Source organism: Crinia signifera, chromosome 4 (assembly GCF_055691185.1).
Source record: "Crinia signifera chromosome 4, ASM5569118v1, whole genome shotgun sequence".
NCBI lineage: Eukaryota > Metazoa > Chordata > Amphibia > Anura > Myobatrachidae > Crinia > Crinia signifera.
This window is the reverse complement of record NC_139220.1, coordinates 256,710,565-256,736,165: the sequence shown is the minus strand read 5'-3', so window position 1 is coordinate 256,736,165 and position 25,601 is coordinate 256,710,565.

The window sequence follows — 25,601 nt, the reverse complement described above, 5'->3', positions numbered from 1 at the left end:
GCATTGCAATAAAGTAGGCAGCGTGATCCTTACAAAATCATATAGCTCTTGCCCTTTAATGGTCTCAGGCACCCCCACTAGCTGCAGGTTATTCCTCCTGGATCTGTTCTCCAGATCCTGGATTTAATTCTGTAACTGATTAATAGTTTTAGTGTGATCAGTTGTGACTCTGGATATCTCATTAACTTGAGAGAAGGTTTCCCCCACTCTGTGTTCTGTGGTGAGAACCCTATGCTGTAGCTGGGCCAATTGTAGATTAATATCTTTGGTTTGCTCCTTAAGGAGAGGGCCAATAGTCAGTCTCATGACTGCAGCCAGAGTCCCATATGTGATAGGGGTGGCAGCGTCAGGCTGGTCTGTGCCAGATAGCAGCAGAGGGGTAGAGAGGGAGAGGGGGTCAGGTACCTGCGTGTCCTCTGTAGTCTGTTCATCCTCCGAGTGGTACTGACTGTGAGAAGGAGATGCAGGGAGAGACACGCTGGCGGAGGGTCCGGGCGCCATCTTGGATTCTCTATGCCCCTTTGATTTCTCCCTCTGAGAGCGGTTCCGTGATCCTGGCATCGCCGTAAAGTATTTGTCCATGAGGCGGGGTGATCAGCGACACAGCGGGGGTTAGTGAGCTGTGTTTGGGGAGGCTTAAAGCCTAGTAAAAGATTATTTGGATGGCTGTCTATACGGAGCTGCGTCTCTCATCAGCCTTCCATGCAGCCGCCGGAACTGGAAGTCCTCACCTGGTTTATTAGTTGCAGCCACTAGCACTGGTTTTACCTGTCACTTTGAACATAAATACATTTATTTGGTCTACCAACTCGAGGCACTCCTACAAGAGTCTCCCGGAACCCCAGGTGCTAGTCATCTGGAAAACTGCATCTGCTTTGGATGCAGACCAAACACTAAACACATTTTTGTATTGTAGACTTTGTACAATACACTTTGTACAAACACCTGCTACAGTTGGACCTGGAATGGGGGAGGGGCTTCTGCCTCCTGGGCTTGTGTCCCAGGGCTTCTTGGGAGGCAGGTAGAGAATGTTGCCTGATTGTGAATCACAAACAGAGCAGTCAGGCAGCATTCTATACCTGCCTCACAACCTGCAGCCGAGCAGTGAATAGCTGTCAGCTTTGTGATTAGTAGATGGCTGTGGCTATTAACCAATCAGAGTGCTGACAACCATTCACTCACTGTATGGTAGGTTGTGGCGTGACAGCACAGGACCACAAGAGGGGTAAATTATAATATTTTTACATTTATTTGTTTGAATGAGTGGGTAGGGGCCCAAAGCACTGACATTGACTTTGCGCACCTATTTGCACCCTGCTGATATCACCGGCAAAATGGCACAAGTGTTGGAGTTGTCTCAGTGTGAAGAGAGTGGTCCTCACATAGGCCCTTATTCTGGTTGGTGCGGTCGAGCCGCATATGCGGCTCCGACCGCACCAGACGAATCCCCGCCCACCCTACGGATCGCCACGGCCGTCCGTACACGGACGGCTGGCGATCCGCATAAAAATGGTGGAGGCTACGCCTCCACCATGGTGGGAGCTGCCCCCTGCATTCGATGGTCGTCGACCATCGAAGGCAGGTCCGCACGCCGCGGCAGCTCCCGCAAGCTGAGACCACACGGACAATCGTCCGTGTGGTAGCTTGTATGGGGGCTGAAAGCTGACATCCGGCGACGTCAGCTTTCCGCCCCCATGAGTTGCGTCATGCCCTCATTAGCATGCGTACGCCCCGCGTTTGCATGGGAACGCCCATGAAACGCGGGGCGTATACATAGGGAAATGAGGGCATGAAGCCCCTCACTCCCCTATACGCCCCCTTTGCGGCGTAGTAACGTTATGTGCGGCGAATTCGCCTGCACATGCGCAGATTGACCTCTGCGCATGTGCAGACGGAAAACATCGGCGGTACGGCCGCACGCGGGCCGTACCGCGCGAATCAGAATAAGGGCCATAGACTGCAATTGAGCCCTCTCCACTGATAAATCCCTCAAGCCTTTTATTATACTCCGAATAGAGTGGCGTGCGGTGGGGTGAGGTAGGTGAGGCACAGCCTTTCCTGTCATACTAAGGTATACGCCGGAGTTTTCAGTTAATAAAGTATGTCAAAAATACAAAGAATATATAAAAAATATCTTGTTTTTATTATTCTAATCATTTTTATAGTAAAAAATCTGGAGTAAAAAGTCTATGGCAGGTGAGGCAGTGCCTCACCTGGCTACCTTTTCTGAACATCTCTCATTAAAACTCAGCGAGTCTCCAGCAGTATATACTGCTGCACATGTGTATAATGCCGGGATGTACCCGACGGCTCATAAATTGTGTGCAAATCTGGCTCTGGTACTTGCCAGGGACACCTCATCCATTTACCTCACCGCACATCCATAGACCGGGTCCAGTAGGCTAAACTGAACGGTATTTGGGATCCAAAAAGAAAACATTGGCTAGCTTTATTTCTGACAAAATGTCAGGTAAGTTGTGGTCCTAACTTTTCTTCTTTCATTTTCAGTGTTATGTAGTAAATTATAATAAAACTGCTTTTTTGCACCTTTGAAGTTCAGTTATGTACTGTATGTATAAGTTTCCTGTAAGGGAAAAAAATCTGTTCTGTACCTTTGTTGCAGTGTTTGGATTGCCTGATAGTTATGGAAGCTGCTGATGAAACACCGTCTGGCTACCATGTGGTGACTGATCTTCCGGAACACACTGATAATGTTACTTTGCTGCAACTTTAACAAGTCTTAATGGAGATGACTGAAATGTGTTTGTGGTTAGGAATGTCAGTCATCAGCCATAGGCAAGATACTGCTGAAAATGTGTTTCAGATAAACACAGGAAACCGGAAAATGAGGGACATGTTACACACTTCTGAGACAGGAATATTCAGGGTCATTCATATTACTGGTGCAATTGTATTTGAACTCTGTGATATTCGTTCTCAGAAGGGCCTCTATGCGGTGTGAAAGTGCAATTTGGAAAAACGCAGGTCCAGCAACCCGGCATTCTGACCTGAGTTAAAAGAAGGGTTTTCCCCAGGTCGGACCCGGGTTGCTGGGCAATGCAAATGGGTAACCCGGGTTGAGCGACCCAGATCCCATTTACACTATAGGGCGGAGGCAGTGATCTCTGCTTAATTTCTAAGCGATCTAGTCAGATCGCTTAGAAATAGGGCTTCAATCACCCTGTGTATGCCCCATTACAGAGATATAAAGTACAGGTGGAGCTGCTGTCAGTGGACTGGCTGATCGGGATGCGCGAGCGTCTCTTCCAGTCGCGTGTCCCCATCAGCAAAGCAGTGAGGGGGAGCAGTGGGAAGCGGTAATCGGCAGCTTCCCTGCCAGTCTCAGCTTCAGGGAGATGGGCAGGGAGTGGGGGCAGGCTGCTGCGTATGGGTAGGGAGCAGGGGCGGATTGGAAATTAAAACCAGCCCGGGAAATATTTTGAAGCAGCCCTGACGGGGGGGGGGGGGGGGGGAGGGCGATGTTGTTGATTTGGGGGGGCGTGGCCTATCAGTGTGGGGGTGTGGCCTATCCCAACGAGGCCACGCCTGATTTTTGCCGCTGAGATAAAAAAACATTATGCAACGGAATGAGAGACACAGGGTGAGAGGGGGTTGGTGCAGGGTGAGAGGGGTTGGTAATGAAGGTCAGAAGGGGGTGACGAGGGGTGAGAGTAGAGTGACAGGGTGGAAGAGGATGCAGGGAGGGAGGGGGGATGGAGGGTGGCGTACAATGCTGGGAGGGGAGATGCAGGGTGGCTGAGGACGAAGGGAGGGAAGACTTACACAGGGTGGCACAGGACGCAGAGTGTGAGGGGGGCATGGTGGCACAGGATGCAGGGTAGATGGGGGAATGCAGAGTGGCAGAGGATGCAGGGAGGGGAGTCAATAAGTGGTGGAGGATGCAGGGAGGGGAGACAGTGATGCCCATTATACATATGCCACACACCATGATGCTATTATACATATGCCACACACCATGATGCTATTATACATATGCCGCATACTGTGATGCCCAATATACATATGCCAAACACCGTGATGCCCAACATACATATGCCAAACACCGTGATGCTCATTATACATATGCCACACACCGTGATGTCCATTATACATATGTCACACACCGAGATGCCCATTATACATATGCCACACACCGTGATGCCCATTATACATACGCCACACACCGTGATACCCATTATACATATGTCACACACCGTGATGCCCATTATACATATTCCACACACCGTGATGCCCAACATACATATGCCACAAACCGTGATGCCCATTATACATATGTCACACACTGTGATGCCCAATATACATATGCCAAACACCGTGATGCTCATTATACATATGCCTCACACCGTGATGCCCATTATACATATGCCGCACACCGTGATGCCCATTATACATTTGCCACACACCATGATGCTATTATACATATGCCGCATACTGTGATGCCCAATATACATATGCCGCACACCGTGATGCCCATTATACATATGCCGCACACCGTGATGCCCATTATACATACGCCACACACCGTGATGCCCATTATACATATGCCACACACCTTGAAGCCCATTATACATATGCCACACACCTTGATGCCCATCATATCATGCCCATCCCCAGCACACATTATATACCTGGCTGGCTAGCTGTAGAGGTGCTCCAGGCTCTGCCCATGCTTGGCTGGCTCTTCCTATGGCTGTGGCTGCCAGGCTGCTGCTCTGCTGCTGCTGCTATAGGGAGGAGGCTAGCAGAAAGATGGGCGGCGCTGCAGACTGCTGCTCAGTCTTTAATTCTGCTGCCGCCCCCTTCCTGTTTTTGATCCCCAGCACGCAACTTAGCAGCCGCACAGACACACTCAAAGGGGCCGTGGGAGCTGCTGCGTGCGACCACGCATGCGCACCAGCCCTCCCGCGGCCATTATCATTGCTTCCAGGGAAAAGTGCTGTGGCCGCGGTCGCTAACCGCGGAGAAGGCGGTCGGGCGGTCTGCGGCCCAGCCAGGGGGGGTGAGCGGCCGCTGCATGGCTGAAATGGGCCGGCCCACCGGGAAAAAGGCCGGTATCCCGGTGGGCCAATCCGCCCATGCATATATATATATATATATATATATATATATATATATATATACACATACACATATATATATATATACACACACATATATATATATATATATATATATATATACACACACACACATATATATATACACATATATATATATATATATATATATACACACATATATATATATATACATACACATATATATATATATATACACACACACACACACACATATATATATATACACACACACACACACACACACACACACACATATAATGTATGAAGCATGAATGTTTGGTCCAGCCTTTCTTTTTTATTCGCTGCAGGCTTGGACACTCACTTGGATCAATTCAGTGCTCTCCTCCGACGAGCACAATTCAGCAGGGACCTCCTCTTCCGTGCAGCCTGCAGCCTGCTCGTCACTCAGCTGTGAGTGTGCGCTGGAGAGGCTGGAGGCCGGACGCCACGGACGGAACTGACATCTGGTGTACGGCGGGCGGGGGGGCTTTCAGAGGGGGGGGGGGGGGTCAATGCTGACTCCAGGGTCAATGCTGACCCGGGAACCCCCACCTTCTTCCGTCTCTAGGCAGCAAAGTACCGCGGGAGGAGCTGCGTGCGGCCGCGCATGCACAGCAGCCCTCCCGCGGCCATTTTGGGTATTGGCATAACGCGCGGCCCAGCCAGGGGGGGGAGGCAGCCGGTTCTGGTGCAATATTGGCCGGCCCACCGGGAAATAGCCCGGTTTCCCGGTGGGCCAATCCGCCCCTGGTAGGGAGTGCGGGAGACAGACAAAGGGGTCTTACAGAACTGGACACGCAAGCGTCTCGTGTGCGCGCCCCCCTCTGTCGTAGGAAGGCGGATGGTGATTGGTCATAGAATTGCCAGGAGCAGCTCAAATGAGAACTGCTCCATCTGTACCAACCAATCAGCTTCTGTTATTTTTTGAAACACAGCCCGTAACATGGCAGTTAATAGCTGATTGGTTGGTACTTTATCTCTATTCAAGGGATGATACATCTATCCACTGTAACTAAATATATGTTGTCAATTATTAAGTATCACTAAGGTTATAAGAAATTATACAAATAAGGAAAAATAAGCAAGTTTTGCATACTTGCCTTCACTCCTGAAATGGCCAGGAAGCTCCTTAAACGAAAAGGTGGGCAATTCCCCCATATCCCCCCATGGCCTCCCACTTAGAGAATGCAAGTCACCCATCTGCCTGCCCCAGACCTTATACCTTTATATTTTCTAAAGGTCCATTTTCATTCATTATCAGTTTAAAATCAATGAAAATCTAATTTGTGTTTCCAGAGTTAAACTCGCATTTACTAACAGCTAAAAGTGAATATAAAGAAACCATGTTAGGAAATGTGTGTTTCTGAAGCACAATATTAACTAAGATCATTTAAAGTGGATCATTTCAGAGAGGCATGTAGCATTTAGGCCCCTCCCCTTCCCTATGGCCCATTAGAATGAGATCAATAATAATACAGTAAAGTGCAATCTGCTAATAATTAGTTTCAGACTTCAGTTCAGAATTATGGGGGATGGCACATGGTCCTTGTAGACTCAGATCCTAAACCTGACTTCAAGGCTCAAATAAGGTGTGAGGAAGATCTGAAAATAACATTATCTGAGTCCCAATGGAATAAAATTTGAATCTCTTTGTTTAAAATCTCCCGGTGTTTAAATCATACTGAGATGCACATAAAACTGCTTCATAGACTGTATTTAACCCCAGATAGACTTCACACTATTTGGCCCTCAAAATACTGCTGGCACCAATGTGGTGAGATAGGTCATATTTTCCATGTATTCTGGGAATGCCCAGCTCTTACCCACTTCTGATTAGATGTATTTCACCTGATTATTACTGTAATATTGCATTTAAAGCTCTCTCCCTACCCTTCTGTGGCTTTACTGCACTTATGGCACTTGTGTAGTTTCACAGCGCCAGTATGAGTCCCCTCGCTTCGCTCGCCCACGCGGCGGGTTTGGTGGCTCGCTACGTTAGTCACTCTATATAAAATCAACTCCATGCCAACATGGATAATGGAGGTATGAACTATCCATGTTGGCATGGAGTTAAGTTCTTTAACATAGTTTAACATAGTTTGTGGCGATCGTAGAACCCGGAAGTAGCACGGCGCCATGCTGGCGCTGTGAAACTACACTAGTACCGCACTTATTTTCAGAGGATGCTCCCCCACATAACGATATGTCCTCAGGTAGATCCTTATCTTAGCGAGGGCTGCATTAGCACAACTGTGGAAACAACTCTCTCCACCCTCTTTATTAAAAGTCATACACAAAACTCATTTCAATTTCACTATGGAGACAGTTTACATGCCTTAGTCTTACTCAACCTCGTCCCCACTAGTACTCCGGTCACCATGGCATGAATTTGTCACAGAGGGCGAGGGAGCTCACTAATTTCCCATGGCTTCCCAAACTGATCCTATGCCATTTAGCCTTAACAAGTAAGCCATTGTTGACTCCCAACTGGATCTTCCCTCACTGGTTTGTTCCCCCAATTGCGTTTGGTTCATACTCAAATGCAGCGATCATTGTTGCTTGGTTCAATGTGATAACTCTGTATGTACCACTGGATTATTATATCTATGTTCAGGTCTATGTATCCCCCATATCCCCCCCCCCCCCCCCCCCTCGGTTCCCCCTTTTTTTTCTGTATCCTCTTGACTAAAATGTTTACTTTCTATCATTTTCAATAAAAATGACTGATGTTAAAAAAAAAAAAAAGAATTGTGGGAAATAAAACTGCTTTACTCTGCAGTAGGTACAGTATCTCTGGTATCTCTTGTATGAGAAACTTCATAAATAGCCCAATACTTATTGTTAGCCTAAACCAGGCATGTCCAAACTATGGCCCTCCAGCTTTTGTGAAAAGCTTTTGTTTCCCATCATGCCTTGCCACAGTTTTGCTATTAGGGAATGCTAAAACTATGGCAAGGCATACTGGGATGTGTAGTTTCCCAACAGCTGGCGGGCCTCAGTTTGGACATGTCTGGCCTAAACCATGTGGAAACAGCCTAACTTGGAAAAGTTCTATTACTAGAAGAACAGTCACTGACATGCCCAGATCCTAGGCTTGGCCCATATCCTTTTGGCTATGGCAGTGATGGAGGTAGCTGTTTAATGTCTTCTCAATGTTTCCTCTTTTATGTCCACAAAGCAGACTTATTTTCCCCACAAATGACTGTGGTTGCCTGCATCCATTTAGCTCCTATAGTCCGTCGTACCTCCCCGTCTGCACATGACTAATGGTGCCGGATGAGGTCATCCCTGTTAGCTACCGTATTGTGCCTGGCAAGGGATACATCATTAATGGAACACATTATTTAGCAAATCAGCATGGGCGGTTTTATTAAGTGCTTGTGATCTGAAATGCCTCCAGGTCTTTTGTGTGATTTCTAAACCACAATAAAATTGAAAGCCAAAATCCTAGAACATTTCTGGATATTATTACACAAGGAGTGTGCCAGGGCGGCTGTTTCCCTGTGCTACTCATGCAGTTACCTGTTTAGAGTGATGCCGTAGCAATGGGATATGCCTTGTCATTACTAGACTATGCATGGCTTAGCAAGTGTAACTACAATAGCTGGGGGGCAACTGTTTTTCTTTTTATTCGTTTTTAGCAATTGTTTTAGTATTCATAATTTGCCTGGAGACCTAATTGAAAATTTATATTTGTTTCTTAGGTGTATCTGGGGGATCCTTCCAGCATGTTGGATGTAGCAGAAGTTGCAAGGACAGATCACGCATGCGGAACAGTGGTGACCGCTTCTCCCCAACATTTTCCACTGTGGGACACTGCGGTCTGCCGGAGGGTTGTCAGGACCTTCCCTCCCAAAAAACTGGACTGTGCTGCCAAAAGTGGAAAAGTTGGGAGGTATGTACATTCATAGATGTCTTGGTGGGCCAAATTTGCATAATAGTAATCCACTTTACATGGATTATTGGGACTGGCCCTGGCATAAACTCGCCCTGGCAGCTGTCAGAGGTGCAGTATTTGTTGCTGAAGCCATTGCAAAGGCACTTTAAAAAGTGGAACGAGGATCACCATTTTCTCTGAACTTTGTGAACATTACTGTAAAATGGGGGTTGTGAATGACACTGCCAAATGAGGCATTAGTTTGATTTAAAAATATAACCAGTCACTTAGTAACAACAAAGAACAGAAGCAGTTAATTCTCTATGTAGCAAATCATAAGAAACAGTCACCGACACCATCCTGCACTTCTTTCATGACATAACTATTGATGTTATATTCTGTTAAGTACCAGTGACGTGCGGTAGTGGCTGTGTACAGAGAGGCTCTGTTACAGCCACCACATCTGTTTGTCCCCTCCCCCTACCGGCCCCCTGCTTCTATCTATTTGTACAGGGCAGCTGGAGGCACTGCTTTCGGTGCCTCCTAAACCAATTAAAACATGATCGACAGTTAAAAATGATTTGATTACTATAAAGAAGATACTTGAAAATGTGTCACAAGTATCTTCTTTATATTATTTTAATCATTAATGACAGGAGAGGCACTGCCTCCCCTGAATGCATGTCCCTGTTAAGTACTATAGTAAAGCTCAATATAAGTGTGATCCCTAAATATTGTTTGTTGATAACATGTTTTGGTGTACTAACCATTGATGTACTAAGGCAGGCATGTCCAAAGTGTGGCCCTCCAGCTGTTGTGAAACTACACAACCCAGCATGCCTTGCCATAGTTTTAGCATCCTCTAATAGCAAAACTGTGACAAGGCATGATGGGACTTGTAGTTTCGCAACAGCTGGAGGGACATAGGGCCTTATTCTAGGTCTGCCCACTTCATTGCTATCTGGCTATGTAAACCTATACACTTTGCCATATATCGTAAAATACACATAATGACATAGAGGGTGCTGCGCTGCATCTTAGATATTTTTATTTTTTAAATAATACCTTTTTTACACCAAAATCCTGGATCCGACACGATATTTTGATCACGGTTCCAAGCCTGGTTGGATCAGTGATTTGCTACGTTTACACTGTGGTGCCGACCCGCAGTGTAAACGGGGGTAGTGCTTGGAGATGACATAATCTCCAAGTGCCAAAACCGTGGATTGCCATGCCAGGGCCTGGTTGCAAACCCAGCAACAAGGTAAGCTGCTGGGCTGCCCCCAGCCTCTGTGCACCCTCCCTAGCCCCTGTCCGTGAGGTGAATGGATGCTGCACACAGGCATCCATTCACCTCCTTCCTGCCTCCACTACCCGTCCGCCGCCCAACCTCCATAAATTCCGCAGATGACCTGGCATACCCGTTTACAGTGCCTCCCACCCGGGTACTCCCCATGTTACACCCTGGTTAGGACCAGGGCAAGGGTAGGATGCCCGTGTTTTTGTCTCAGTCTAAAAGGCGTATGAGACACGATCTGCCTGAAAATTAATTTCTACTAAGCTTCTTGAAAATCTCACTAATTGCAAGAATTTTCTCTTCTGTACGGATGCCTGCCTCAATACTAATATAAGGAAAGTGTGACATCATTATCAATGTTTGAAAGAGATAAACATCAATACATTCTATAACACAAGATGCACTGCTAAAGGGGAGGCCAGCAAATCATCATTTACACCCAGTGTATAAAACAAATTCAGAAACATAATAAAAAAAAGAAAAATAAAGGAGAATTTATAGGGAAATGTCTCATACATTATATCTTGTAATTGGACCCCATGAAGTTAATGTACAGAAACTAAGATCACTTTATTCAAGTTACTCTCTCTAAAGCCAAGCCTGGGTTCCCTTTTTTTAAGATTACATTTACACAAATGTCAGTTCCTGGAGGAGGCCCACATTAGGAGTTCCTGGAAAATGCCTGCTCTTTCTAACTGCTTCCTATGCATTAATATAAAGCATCAGTCTTTACTGTAAAAGAAAAAAAAGGAAAATGTTGGCCAGCTTCTAAATAAATAAGGGTCCTAGCGCTCCGCAGTGGCGTTTGTTCCATCCCTGCAAATCCCAGTGTGCAAAGTCCTGAACAACACTCACTGCTGGCAACAAAACCCGAGACAAAAATATGTTTATGTGGCCCGTCCCCATCCCTCCACATAAGATACATAAGGGGTACAAGATGATGGTTGCCCATCAGCTTGTACCCCGTGTTAAGACAATTCTGAAATGTCAACATATTGTCTCTGGTGGCCCAGTGGGGTCTCACCCTAACCTCCTCCTAGTGCCTAGCCCTAACCTCCTCCTAGTGCCTAACCCTAACCTCACCCTAGCAGCTAACCCTAACCTCCTCCTAGTGCCTAACCCTAACCTAACCCTAGTGGCTAACCCTTACCTCCTCCTAGTGCCTAACCCTAACCTCACCCTAGCGCCTAACGCTAACCTCACCCTAGCGGCTAACCCTAACCTCCTCCTAGTGCCTAACCCTAACCTCCTCCTAGTGCAGTGGTTCCCAAACTGTGTGCCTAGGCACCATGGGGTGCCTCAGGACACTTGCAGGGGTGGCTTGGGTTGGTGGACCAGGATCAATTCATATTCGTTATGGTCAATGTACCAGGAAAAACCAGTGCTTGTGGCTGCGAATCATAATATATGGGGGCAAACAGAAGCAAATCCTGTCCCTCACCAGATAACTGTGACATATAAACACAATGCACTTAATTTAAAAAAAAAAATCTGAATTTCTCGATAAGAAGCATTTGGCCTAGGGGTGCCTTGAAAATATTTTGATGCTGTAGGACGCCTTGATTCAAAAAAGTTTGGGAACCACTGTCCTAGTGCATAACCCTAAGCTCACCTAGTACCTAACCCTAAGCTCACCCTAGTGCCTAACCCTAACCTCCTCCTAGTGCCTAACCCTCCCTAGTGGTGCATATCTGACCAAGGGCCAGATGTATCAAGCTTCAAAAAATGATAAAGTGGAGAGATAAACAACCAGCTCTTACCTGTCATTTTTTATACCCAGCCTATTACATGGCAGGTAGGAGCTGATTGGCTGGCTTTTTATAAAGATGTACTAAGCTTGAAAAGTGATAAAATGGTGAGTGATAATGCACCAGCCAATAAGCTCCTAATTGCTATGTCAAAGGCTATGTTTGAAAAATGACAGTTAGAAGCTGATTGGTTTGTGGTTTGCCATTCTTCATTGGATCACTTTCCAAGGCTTAGTACATCTCGCACTTTGAAGCTTGATATATCTGGCCCCAATTCTTAAGTATAAATAAAGTCACAAATTTGATGTTCCTAAGACCTAAGTAGTACCCAGGAGACTATGATCAAGTAAAAATGTATTGTTAAAGAAGCGCAATATAAGTGACTGTTATAAATTAAAATGTATTTAATAACTATTTAAGGATTTATAGCAATGCACATATGTCACACTCAATAAAATAATATAATAATTACAAATCAGTCTTACATCAGTGTAGTAATTAATGTCTGAGCCAGATGATCCGGTTATAAAGTTCCAGTAAATTGCATATTGTAAATGGTGCTATGCTCGCCTCCTAAGGATATTTGGGTAACAATCAGTTCGGAGTCCGGATGGTATTATTTGGTAAATTTGGGACATGAACCAGATGGATCAAAAGAGCCGATGGATCATCCGCACTTACGAATATGCAGCCGCAGGACACCTCAGCTGTCCAGGTACAGGGCAGTGTGCAAAAAGCCACTAGTGTGCATCTGAATCCTCTCTCTCCACAGTCAAAAGGGTGGGCACGGAGGTGTCCGAACTAGTAGACCTGTTTTCTCTGTGGGTGGGCTGTGCTAGCGGTGTAACCTTTAAGGAGACTGGATTTTCTCACCGGCTCCCTATCATACTGTAATGTTAAAGTCAGACTGGAATGAGCTTATCGGACCTCCGTTACAATGGTGGTCCTGATGCAGGGGTATTCATAGGATGGAGAACATTACTTGGGAGTTGTTGGTGGTGGAACATCAATAACCGGTCAAATGGATAGTGCAGGAAAGTCTATGATCCTTCACCCTTTGAGTGCCAACATCTCTGTGAGAGATGTTCAAAATATCCACTAAAAATGCCAGTGTCGGTCACAGTGGCAGCTCCTGCCTCGTTCGGTGAGGGGGGCTGCAGGCACCCCCCTCCCCCTGTCACCGCCGCCATTGCCTCTTCCCGTCCCCGGCTCCTGTCCATAGAAGTAATCATGGTCCAGGTCAGAGCCAGATTAAGGTCTAAATGGGCCTGGAGCTAAAAATTATCAAGGGCCTATTATGCGCAATAATAGGGGCTGCGGCCAGCACCTAATAATGTGGGTGGCGTGACAAGTGTTCTGTTTGGGTGGTCTGCACATGGGTGTGTCTCTATTTGTGTAAATACTTTCAACTAATTATATATGCCTGGAAAAGGCAGGGGGCTGGCATAAGAAAAAATGCAGGGAGATATATTGGCGGGTGCACTCCAAAAGGTGCACCACAGGACGCCGATGTCCTAAGATACTTGCGGGGTGAGGCGGCACTCCAGTCATAAAAAAATACTAAAAACCGAAACTTAGTAGACAATGGGTGACATTCTATGCTATGCGATTTTCGTTATTTTGCGGTAATTAGACCACAAAATGGCGATATCGCATTTTCCCATTAAATCGTTGATTTAATGGAATGCGCATAGGGGCTGAAATCGCATATTTTGTGCGTTAAGGTCTGGTGAATAAAAATGCGAGATTAATTCGCATTTTTATCGCATCCAGATGTTTGCGCACAGAAAAGTATACAAGTCGCTTATTTAATGCTATGCGCATTTACACATCGCATTTTTTAAGTGACTAATTTTCGCACTAATTTCAGACCTGGGTCTGTTAGGCGAATTAGCCAGAACCCTGCACAGATCGCAATGTTCCGTGCAGGGTTCTGCTGTAAAAAATAAAACAAATGGTTAAATAAAAAAAAAAACGAGCGCGGGGTCCCCCGCCCGAGTGTAACCAGCCCCGGGCTCACTGAGCCGGTGCTGGTGACATAAAATCAGGGTCCCCGACAAATAGGGGTCCCCTTGATTTTATGAAACCAGCACCGGGCTCAAGGTCCGGCGCTGGTTCCCAAAATACGGGGAGGGGTACCTAAGGAGGAAAATCCAACTCACCTGCTCCCCGGCGGCGACCTCCGGTGACAGCGCTGCTCCAGACTGGTACCCGGCTTGCAGGAGGTTGTCCGGCGCTGAGATGTTTCCTCCTCGCCGTCTCTGAACAGAATGATTTCTCGGCCAATCAGGAGCCGAGAAAGTCGGCTCCTGATTGGCCAGAAATCATTCTGAATATAGACGCCGAGGGAGTAACATCTCTGCTCTGGATGCGCTGAGATGTTACTCCCTCGGCGTCCCCCAGGACCCCTGCCCATGCTGACCAGCCAGGGGGTTAATGCTTTGGCCGGGGGGACTTGTATAAAAAGTCTCCCCCCGGCTGTGGCATTACCCTGCTGGCTGGTTGTGTCCGGTGCTGGTTCTTAAAATACGGGGGACCCCTAGTCACTTTGTCCCCCGTATTTTGGGAACCAGCGCCGGACCTTGAGCCCGGTGCTGGTTTCATAAAATCAAGGGGACCCCTATTTGTCGGGGACCCTGATTTTATGTCACCAGCACCGGCTCAGTGAGCCCGGGGCTGGTTACACTCGGGCGGGGGACCCCGCGCTCGGTTCTTTTTTTTACAACCTTGCGCTGTCCTGCAAATGTGCGATTTTCAGACATGAAAATCGCACATTTTCAGGACTAAAAACAGCGCACCACTTCGCTGCAAATCGCCCCTATTCGCACTTTTCAGCCTCCAATGCGCATCACATTAAATATGCGCATTTAGGCTGAAAAATGCGATTTCAAAATAGGCGATTTGCGGCGATGTGGTGTGCGAATTAAACATGCGCATTTAGCGCATAGCATAGAATGTCACCCAATATGTCAGCACCTTTTATGTGGTAACCTAAGTTTACCACACCATATACCCCTTATACAAATCATGTAACACAAAAGTAACTCATACTGTACTTGCTTCTTACACATTATGCCACATGGAATGAGACAAAATTGAGACAAAATTCACACCGATTGAGCAAAAATTCACACTATGGCACACAGATTGAGTCTAAATTCACGTTAGGCCACACAGATTAAGGCAAAATTCACATTTTGCCACATGGATTGAGCCAAAATACACACTATACAGGCATGTCCAAACAGTGGCCCTCCAGCTGTTGTGAAACTACATGTCCCAGCATGCCTTGACATACAGTAGTTTTAGCATTCCCTAATTGCAAAACTGTGGCAATGCATGATGGGACTTGTAGTTTCACAGCTGGAGGGCCATAGTTTGGACATTCCTGCACTATACCAAACAGTTTGAGCAATAATGCACAATATGCTTCATAAATAGGGGCATTGCGCGCCAAAGGCGCACATTAAAAATTTACACCATAATGCCCGTTACATGTTAAGCCTCACACCATAATCTCCATTACGTATGATGCCAAACACCATAATGCCTATTAAAAATTATGCTACATAAGTGTTGCTTACCTACATGTTCATTGCCAGGGGTTCCATGTTCATTGCCAGTGGTTCCATGCTCATTGCCATTGGTTCCATCCTCGTTGCCATGTGGGATTACATGCTCATTGCCAAGGGGGAAAACATGCTCGCGGTAACTGGGGGACAGTCGCTGCCGGGCAGAAATGACAGCCATTAACAGCCGGGCAGAGAGCAGGGGGCTGCCCGGCTGTATTCAGAGCACTGCATGTCCCGGCTATTTGAAATATTACCCCTTTAATACCAGAAAATGCAGGGAATATGGTCCCAGGATCATGCAGGGACATTCTCGGACTGGCCCCTTTTACACCAGCATTTTCTGGTGTGAGGGGGAGAGAAAACCACCCCCGTCCCCCTTTAAACAACCAGCTATATCTTCGGAACCAACTGACCCATTTACATGTAGCCTTCGAATGATTTTGGTCCCGTGAAACTGGGCCGTTTGGGTCCAGAGAAATCTGTCCTCAAACAACATGAACAGCCATGAAATTACATTTCAGAAATGAAAAAAAAAAATAGTTTTACCTGCAATATCTCTAGAACCAATGAACCCATATGGAGCAGGTATCAGATTGAAGGCCCAGCGATTTGGGTTCAACTGAGATCAACCTCGAGTTTCTGTGATGCTGTAGGGGGAACTAGCAGCCGTTGGAACTGGGTGGAGGTCGGAATTAGCGGGTCCCATGTTATCCTATGGGGAAAACGTTCCAGGTTTGCCTGGCGGTATCTCCATCAGGCCCATTGTTAATCCAGCTCTGGTCCAGGTACCTGTACAATATAAGTTACAGGCACCGGGACTAGCGCGTGCGCAGTACCGATATAGGTACTGCGCATGCGCATTTGCCGTTTTTGCCCGGCAGCCCGCAACAAGGCATCCCGGAGGGAGGTAACACCTACCAATGGGACTGCCTTTGTGACTGGCAGGTCGGACTTCCAATAGGAAGTCACTGCCAGTCATAGTGAAGCCAGTGCAGTCTCACAGACTGCATTTGGCTTCACTACAGTGGCGGATTTTACCTGGGGGGGGGGGGGGCTGCAGCCCATAGGTAAAAACCGCCACTGGTCACTCACATTTGTTATATAAATTCAAATAAAAATGCTGTGTAAAAAAGATTATATTTCCTATATAAGGTAAACATTACAGGTCATTATGGAAAAATATTTTTTTGCTTGGGCAAATTTCACACCTAATTTGACAAATTCAATTGGCACTCAAAGGGTTAACGCATTTCTCCGTTAATAACGTTGAACGGTTTCAAATAAAATTCTCGGAATGTCGACATGTTTGTTTTTAACCATGTGGACGCTGCATTGGCGACATTCTGAATATCAACATTGTTATTGACATTCTTATGACTACAAACTGTCAAGGAGAACCCAGGTGGAAAATGAACGAGTGCCACTGTAATAAAGCAATATAGTATGTAGGAGAACCAGATAATTTATTTTGGAGTGATCCAGAAGGACCTGAATGATAGACATACATGCTGAAGGAGGTGTCTATACAAATAAATACATTTTATTGCATGACCATAATTTTGGAGGAGAACTAAGGCCTACGATAGGCCACAGGGAACTGGTACTTTGCTCCTGACACAAATAGTGCAAGTGGTTTCAATTGCAGTGCAGGACAGCTATGTGAGTAAGGGGGAAGGTCATAGCTGCCTACCCTCCTGCGGGTGCCGGACGCGTTCCCGACAGTCGGGATCCCGTCATTTACCGACATCGGGATCCCGACTGTCAAACCGCCGACAGCTGGGTGCCGGACGGCCACCTGCTATTTTCCCTCGTGGGGGTCCACAACCCCCATAGAGGGAGAAAAGAATAGGTGGCTCGCGTAGCGAGCCACCGTGCCCACAGCGTGGCGAGCACAGCGTGGCGAGCACAGCGAGCTTGCAAGGGGCTTTTTTGCGCTCCAAGACAATGGCTGCCGTCCTCCTCCACTGAGGACATGTATAGACAGTGCAGGAGGCAGCTACAAAGGGCACTGGGCAGGGCTGTGGGCTGGATGTAGGCGGGACGAGGGGGGCCAGAGCAGACACAAGGAATCCTGCCTCTGCCGATCATGGCACCATACTTCCGGCGGCCGGCCTGCGCGCGTGTACTTCCCCTTACTAGTGCTGCAGGCCTGCAGCCTCGGTGTTCTCATCCGGCGGCGAGGTCAGCTTCACTACCGCAGGTACAGTATTAGCATCTTTACAGGGAGAAAACGGGACTGAGGAGTCAGGACACCACAGGCTTCCGGAGAAAGTCCTGTTATTATGCAAGGGGTGCAGCCTTCAGTATCCTGATGTTATGCAGGGGGAGCAGCCTGCGGTGTCCTCCCGTTTTTATGCATTGGGAGCAGCCTGTGGTGTCCTGATGGTATGCAGGGGGAGCAGCCTGTGGTGTCCTGATGTTATGCAGGAGGAACAGCCTGTGGTGTCCTTCTGTTTTTATGAATTGGGAGCAGCCTGTGATGTCCTCCTGTTGTAATGCAGGAGGAGCAGCCTGTGGTGTCCTCCTGTTAAGTAGGAGGAGCAGCCATTGGTGTCCTCCTGTTATGCAGGGGAGCAGCCTATGCATTATGAGTACTGGGCATTACGGCGTGTGGCATTATAATTTATGGGCATTATGTTGTTGGAATTATGTGTACTGGGCATTATTGGGGTGTCGCATTATATTTAATTGGCATTGCGGTGTTGGCATTATGTGTAATGGACATTACGGTGTTGGCATTATGTTTGATGGGCATTATGGTGTTGGCATTATGTTTGGAAATTACAGTGATGGCTTTATGTGTAATGGGCATTATGGTGTGTGGCATTATGTGTAATGGGCATTATAGTGTAAATTTTTGCAGCGCGACTTCGGCGCGCACTGTCCCCGTTTCTGGTGTATATGTGTGGTGGGGAAGGATTGTTTAATCCTTGCTGCATACTAGATGGGAGAGGGTAGGGTGGTGAAACGATGGTGATGGGCCACTTGCTTGTGTTGCCCCCCAGACTAAAAGTTGTCAGCCAGCCCCTGGCTCTTACTAACTGCTTTAGGGCTCATCTATATTTGGATATAAGTAAATTAAAAAGATTCCACTCATATATAGCAGTACACACTCATGATTCTAGATGCCTCTTTGACAATCTCTTTTCACAATCTCTCCATATATGGAACTAGACCCCGACCCCCCCTTAATGGGGCTCTGTGCAAATTTCTACTACCGACTATAATCTCCCTGAATCTAGTTTTCAAAAGTAAGCAAGTATGGGGGTGGTATGAGCGGATATCAGGTGACCTGCACATTTGGAACTGTACGGTTTAATGTAAGTGCTGTAGAATGAAGCTCTGGGAAATAAGTAACTTTTTTAATTTCAGTTGCAGCAGAAAATAAGGTTGAGATTCAAAAATGATACTCCAAATATCTCAAAGCTATGAACAGGGTTATTAGGATGGGTTATTTATCCACAGATTAATTATGTGCTGGATTTGCAGAATTTACAATGAAATTACATGTTCAGCTATTCTCTTGAGACTGCATAGTATTGTTTTAGCTTGATATTTCATATTGCATTAACTTGTTCACACCATCCTGTGTCTTGGCGTGCGGAGCTGATGGTCATGTGATCCTGTGAGACCTTGCTGTAATAATAGCATTAGTGTACAGAATTCAGGCATTCTTTTGATGTACGTTCTTTTTGTTGCTTGGAAATGTTTTGTCCTGACGTCTATTATTTGATAACTCCTAATAAAAGGAACAACAAAAGGCAGCATTTTGTAATTATGATGTTCTTGGAAGACGTCACATACGAGGAAACAGTACGAACAAATAGCTTTTATGGCCGTTTATTATGCATGCCATTAAATATTACTTCATTTACGCAAGGGGAGGAGGCACAGGCAGATAAAGCACCTGGCTGGGGTGACTTATACCCATCCGTGTACAAGCAATGTTATGGAGGATATGTAATAGCTGCTTAGGCAGGCATAGGACTGGAGTACAGGAACTGTGGGAGACAAATGCAATTCTAAAAAATTCAGTTTGGTTGTGAAAAGCTACAGTAGGTAACGGCAAGAATGACTGCTGTAAGACATAAAGGCAATTCCATTAAAATGACCATAGAGCAGTGGTTCCCAAACTGTTTTTACACCTGGCACCCTAGAGCATCAACATTTTTTTAAAGGCACCCCTAGGCCATAGTTGCCTACATTCCTGCATTCTGCAGGAGACTCCCTGAAATAGGAGCAATCTCCCTCTCTCCCTGAAAAGTCTAGAAATCTCCCTCATTTCTTCTAACCCACCTTATGCAGCTGTTACCTTTTTGAGGAAAAAAGAAATCAGAGATATATACAATCAAGTGGGATTTACACTTGGAATTTATTACATAGGTATCACATTTATTATCACGTATGTTGTTACTAATGAACAGCAAATAATCGCAAACAAATAATCCAATATTGCAGGCAGCACTGTTATTATCAATACTTGCTACATTTCCCAAAGTATATAGTTACCAATGTTATCTAGAAATATCTTGCAACAAGCATTTAAGCACATATATGCCCATATATGGAACTGACCATGCCCCTTGGGTGGAGCATGACACATACACTTAATAGGGAGCTATGCAAAATTCTACTGCCAACTATAATCTCCCTGAAACTAGTTTTCAAAAGTAGGCAACTATGCCCTAGGCCAAATGTTTCTTATTGCGAAATACATAAACAAATATTAAATTAAGTAAATCGTGTTTATATGTCATCCTTTTGGTCAGTTATGTGGTAAGGAACAGCGAATCATGAGTGAAAGACTCATCACCTAACGGCAGCCAGCAGCAGCGCGACTCCAGACCACTGCAGTTCACTCCGCGACGCGCACATGTCCACACAGCTCAGCCGTAGCACAGAAGGCACGTTATATATGCACACCTGGCCGGACGGCCAATCGAAATGCGTTGCCACTGAGTCAACCACGACCAGCCGATCATCCCTGGCCCTGGCAATAGAAGACAAGATGCTGCGGCGCAAACTGCAGTGACAGAGAGTGAGATGACAGGTGGTAGTAGGGCAGCAGCAGACAGTGGCAGGGAAAAAGATAAAAAATAATCACCATCGGTTGCCATCCATCGATGGCATAAAACTATTCAACCCTTGCCTATCGATGCCCAAAACTTTGAGCACTAGGTCCCGACCATCGCTGTTTTGGGAACATCGATAGTCGATGGCCATCCCTATTCACTACAGTGGCGGATTTTACCTGGGGGGGGCGCTGCAGCCCTGCAGCCCATAGGTAAAAACCGCCACTGTGCAGACACTCACTCTGCTGATGTCTGCTGCCTTACTGCAGGACCTGTGTCAGAACCAGAATCAGGCCGCATGTGGAAAGTGGCTTTTGAAATAATCCTGAACAAAAGTGTTGGATATTACTGTCAATAAATGTGAACATACTGTATTCCTGATGCGGTGCAGAGCCTCACTAGAGGCTACACTTCACACATGTACTGTGCTACTTGATAAAGCCTAACTCTGTTTTGAATGTACCTATTTGTAGATAATTTTTTTATTCACAAGTACTGTATTGAGCCATGCTGATACATGCCTTCCGAACTGTGTCATTTTGTCCTGAGTAAAACATAGTGAGAATTATGGGCTTAATTCATGTTTGTACGCAGTTCACTCAACTAAGGGATTATCAGTAAACTGTGCATGCACCCAAGATACCTTTTTGGTGCAGCTCACAGTGACAATTTCAACACAGAGCCTGTGACAGGATGGAACCATTTAATGGAGGTAACTAGGAACGCAGGCCTGTCACAAACCATAGACTCACTCTGGGAATCGATGTTCCTCGATATTGCTTTCATGCCGCGCATGTGTAAGCAGTTGTGATGACTCTAGTGGGCATCTATATTCTTTTCTGGGCGAAAATATACTTGTGATGATTAGCAAGTTCGTAGCCTGAGAAATTGTAGCTATGTAGGCATGTTCACTTCACACACACATGAATTAGGCCCCATAAGTGGCAGTAGCTACATTAGTAGATGCCAAGCATAATCTAATCAGTTTACCATGCTCATAAAATACTTGGTGATACTGTTACCACAGCACAGTGATTCCATTACTCAATTAAAAAATGTGCCCAGGTTACACATTGTTATGTACATGTCTCTGCATTGTGTCCCTACATTGTTACAAAATTGTGTACATCTATAGTTAATTCTGGAAGCTGAATTTTTCCGTTTTATGTTTACAGACCTATGGGCTAATTTATCCCCCCAAAATTTCATGTTATGTTCACAGTATTTTAGTATTACCTGAATGCACTATTAAGTAATTGGAGTAGAATTTATGAAAATACCTTTTGGTTTGGTTTCAGTTGTTTAGTAACTACATTGCATTTCCCATACTGATAATGCAGGGGCGGATCCAGGATAAAATGACAGGGGGGCACCATGATAAAAGAGGGTTTAGGTGGGGGAGGGGCGGTGTTAGTGGTGCCAGTGTACATGCTAAGAGAGCGGCAGAGAGAAGGTGGGAATAGGATTAAAAATAGGCCCTGGCATTTAAAGTACACAGGCCCACCATGGTGACAAAAGTGAAGGATGTAGTTGTGCGCGCGCCAAAGGCGCGCTCCTGAAAAAGGGGGTGTGGCCACTCAACAGGGGGCATGTCCTTGAGTGTAGTGTACAACACCATATACAATTTCTACACATTATGCAACAAAATACTAGACCCCTTTATACTTCCCCCTTACACATGATGCCGAATGGAATGAGCCAAAATTCACATAATGCCACATGGATTGAGCCAAAAAATCAAATAATGCCGCATGGATTGTGTTAAAATTCACATAATGCCACACGGATTGAGCCAAAATTCACATAATAACACACAGATTGAGCCAAAATTCACATAATGCCAAATGGATTGAGCCAAAATTCACATAATGCCACATGGATTGTGTCAAAATTCACATAATGCCACATGGATTGAGCCAAATTCATAAAATGCCACATGGATTGAGCCAAAATTCACATAATGCCACATGAATTGAGACAAAATTCACATAATGCCACACAGATTAAGCCAAAATTCACAATCCGCTTCATAAACAGGGACATTGTCCACCAAAGGCGCTTATTAAACATTTACACCATAATGTCCATTACACGTTAAGTTACACGCCATTATGTCCATTATGTATTATGCCAAACACCATAATGCCTATTAAAAATTATGCTACATAAGTGCTGCTTATCTACATGCTCATTGCCAAGGGTTCCATGCTCATTGCCAGAGGTTCCATGCCCATTGCCATGTGGGATTACATGCTCATTGCCAAGGGGGAATACATGTTCACGATAAATGGGGGACAGCCGCCACCAGGCAGAAGTGATAGCCATTGACAGTGGCAGAGCATGGCTGTATACAGAGCACTGCAGGTCCCGGTTATTTGAAATAATACTCCAGGTTGGCCCCTTTTACACCAGCCTAGTCCCTGCATTTTCTGGTGTGAGAGGGAGAGAAAACCACCCCTCCCCCCCTTTAACCAGTTATCTCATTTAACCGGCTATATATTCGGAACCAACTGGCCCATTTACATGAGACAAGTATCATATTGAAGAACTTTTGAGTGGGCTTTAAATGATTTTGGTCCAGTGAAACTGGAATGTTTGGTTCCAAAGTAATCTGCCCTCAAAGAACATGAACAGCCATGAAATTACATTTCAAAAATAAAAAAATCGGTTTACACGCAATATCTCTGGAACCAATTGACCGATATGGACCAGCCTGATATTATATTGAAGGGCCAGCGTTTTGTGAGCGTTTTGCCAGGGGGTGAACTGGCAGCCGTCGGAACAGGGTGGGGGTCGGAATTGACGGGTCCCATATTATCCTATGGAGAAAAAACGTTACAGCTTTGCCAGGCGATATCTCCGGTTCCCAAGGGGCTAGAGACACGGGGCTGGGCTCGTTGGAAAGCCCTGGTCCTCAGCTACAAATGACAGGGGGCACGTGCCCAGTTGCCCCCCCCCCTGAATCCGCCACTGTGATAATGGAAAGTGCAGTCTGCCCGAATTTACTAAAATTAAATTGTAAACTAATTGTTATAATAACACTATCTCCAGATCGCATTACCCAGGCTTCCCTCTAATTCCCCTTCTCCTGCATAACCTTCCCTAACTGCTGGCAATGTAGCCTGAGCTTTTTGAACCCATGAGCTCAGTGCTGTGAGACATTGTTATCAGGATTCCGGATTAAAAAATGCTCAATCCTGAGATTCCTGAGATGAACTGTAACTCCCCTGCTCTCCTCAGACCGGGTGCCATGCACTGTTATTTACCTGGTGGTGGCAGGCAGAGAAGTGTTGAGAATAAATACATCAGATGAGACTTAAGTTGCAATTACACTGGAGGGACAGCAGGCGGTGCTGTCACATATGTGTTTGTATGTCTTACAGTCTGTGATGTATGTATATACTTGTTTGTTGTTGTTTCCTGTGTCTGAAGGTTACATGAAGGAGAAAGACAGATGCAGTATGCAGAGAAAGATATTCATGTACAGTTACCTTGTTCTCATTACAAGTTCATGTTATGACCAGTTCCAGTTTATATAAAACCAATCATACCACAAAGACCTTTCCAGTGTGTGTCTACTGAATGAAGCTTGATACAGAAGGTGATCCTGACTGCGTGGGTAAAACTCAATTGCCAACAGGTTATGGGCCCAGACACAGACAAGAGGATCCCAGTTACCAGGAGTAAAGCTTACAAGGATTAAGGCACCAGAAACATCTCTGAGAGATCTGCAAAGCAACTGTGAGTAAACCCAGTATTACAGTATAACTCAAGGGGAATAGCAGATAAGCAGAAGAGATGGCAAGCAGCACAGATCTTAGACTTGCAGTAACCAAGCTGTCTAATGATAACTACCAACTGTGGAAATTTAAAGTTGAAATGCTGCTGACTAAAGATGATTTGTGGGAAGTCATAACTACAGACAGACCAAGTGATAATTACCAGGAATGGGACAAGAAGAACAGACAAGCACGTGCAACTATAGGCTTATTAGTTGAGGATGATCAATTAGTCCATTTAAATGGAGAAAACACTGCAAAGGGCATGTGGGAGACATTGCAGAAGCTACATGAAAGAAGCAGTTTAAACAGCAAATTATTCCTGCTAAGAAAACTGTACCAGATGAGACTTGGCAAAGGGCAGACTATGCAAGAGCATATAAGTAAATTGCTGGAAATGGTAGCAAAGCTCAGATCTATAGGAGAAGAGCTGAAATGCAGTCACATAGTAGCCATACTCCTGTGCAGTCTACCAGACACATACAGTGCACTGATAAATGCCTTGGAAACAAGACCTGAAACAGAACTCACACTAGACTTTGTGAAAAATAGGCTTATAGATGAATATCAGCGCAGGAAAGAAATCACACAGGATTGTTTGGACAGTGACTCTGAAAAATCTCTCAAAGTTACAGACATCAGGGTGCATAACAAAGAAACAAGAGCATGTTTTAGATGTAAGAAAATCGGGCATTTAAAAAGACAGTGTTCCATATGGAAAGAAGAACAGCAGAAACTACTTTTAAAAGGGTCCAAGCAGAAAGTGAAAGCTGCACTCACAGATATATGCACAGATAAGTGGAATGGAACTTTTAAAGCGACAGTAACACATACAAACTTTAGTTGGTTCATAGATTCAGGAGCAACAAGTCACATGACAAGCGACAGAGATTTCTTCACCGAGATTGACACAAGTCATAGAGAAGCAATCTATCTTGCAGATGGTACCAATATCACTGCAGAAGGTAAAGGGCATGGTATGCTCATATGCTCCAGTACTAATGAAAGTGACAAAACAATACCAATTAAAGATGTACTATATGTTCCCAGATTGGAAGGCGGATTAATATCTGTAAAGTGCTTAACGGATAAAGGACTTACTGTTAAATTCCAAGACAAGATGTGTCTTATCCAGAATGGAACAGAAACAGTAG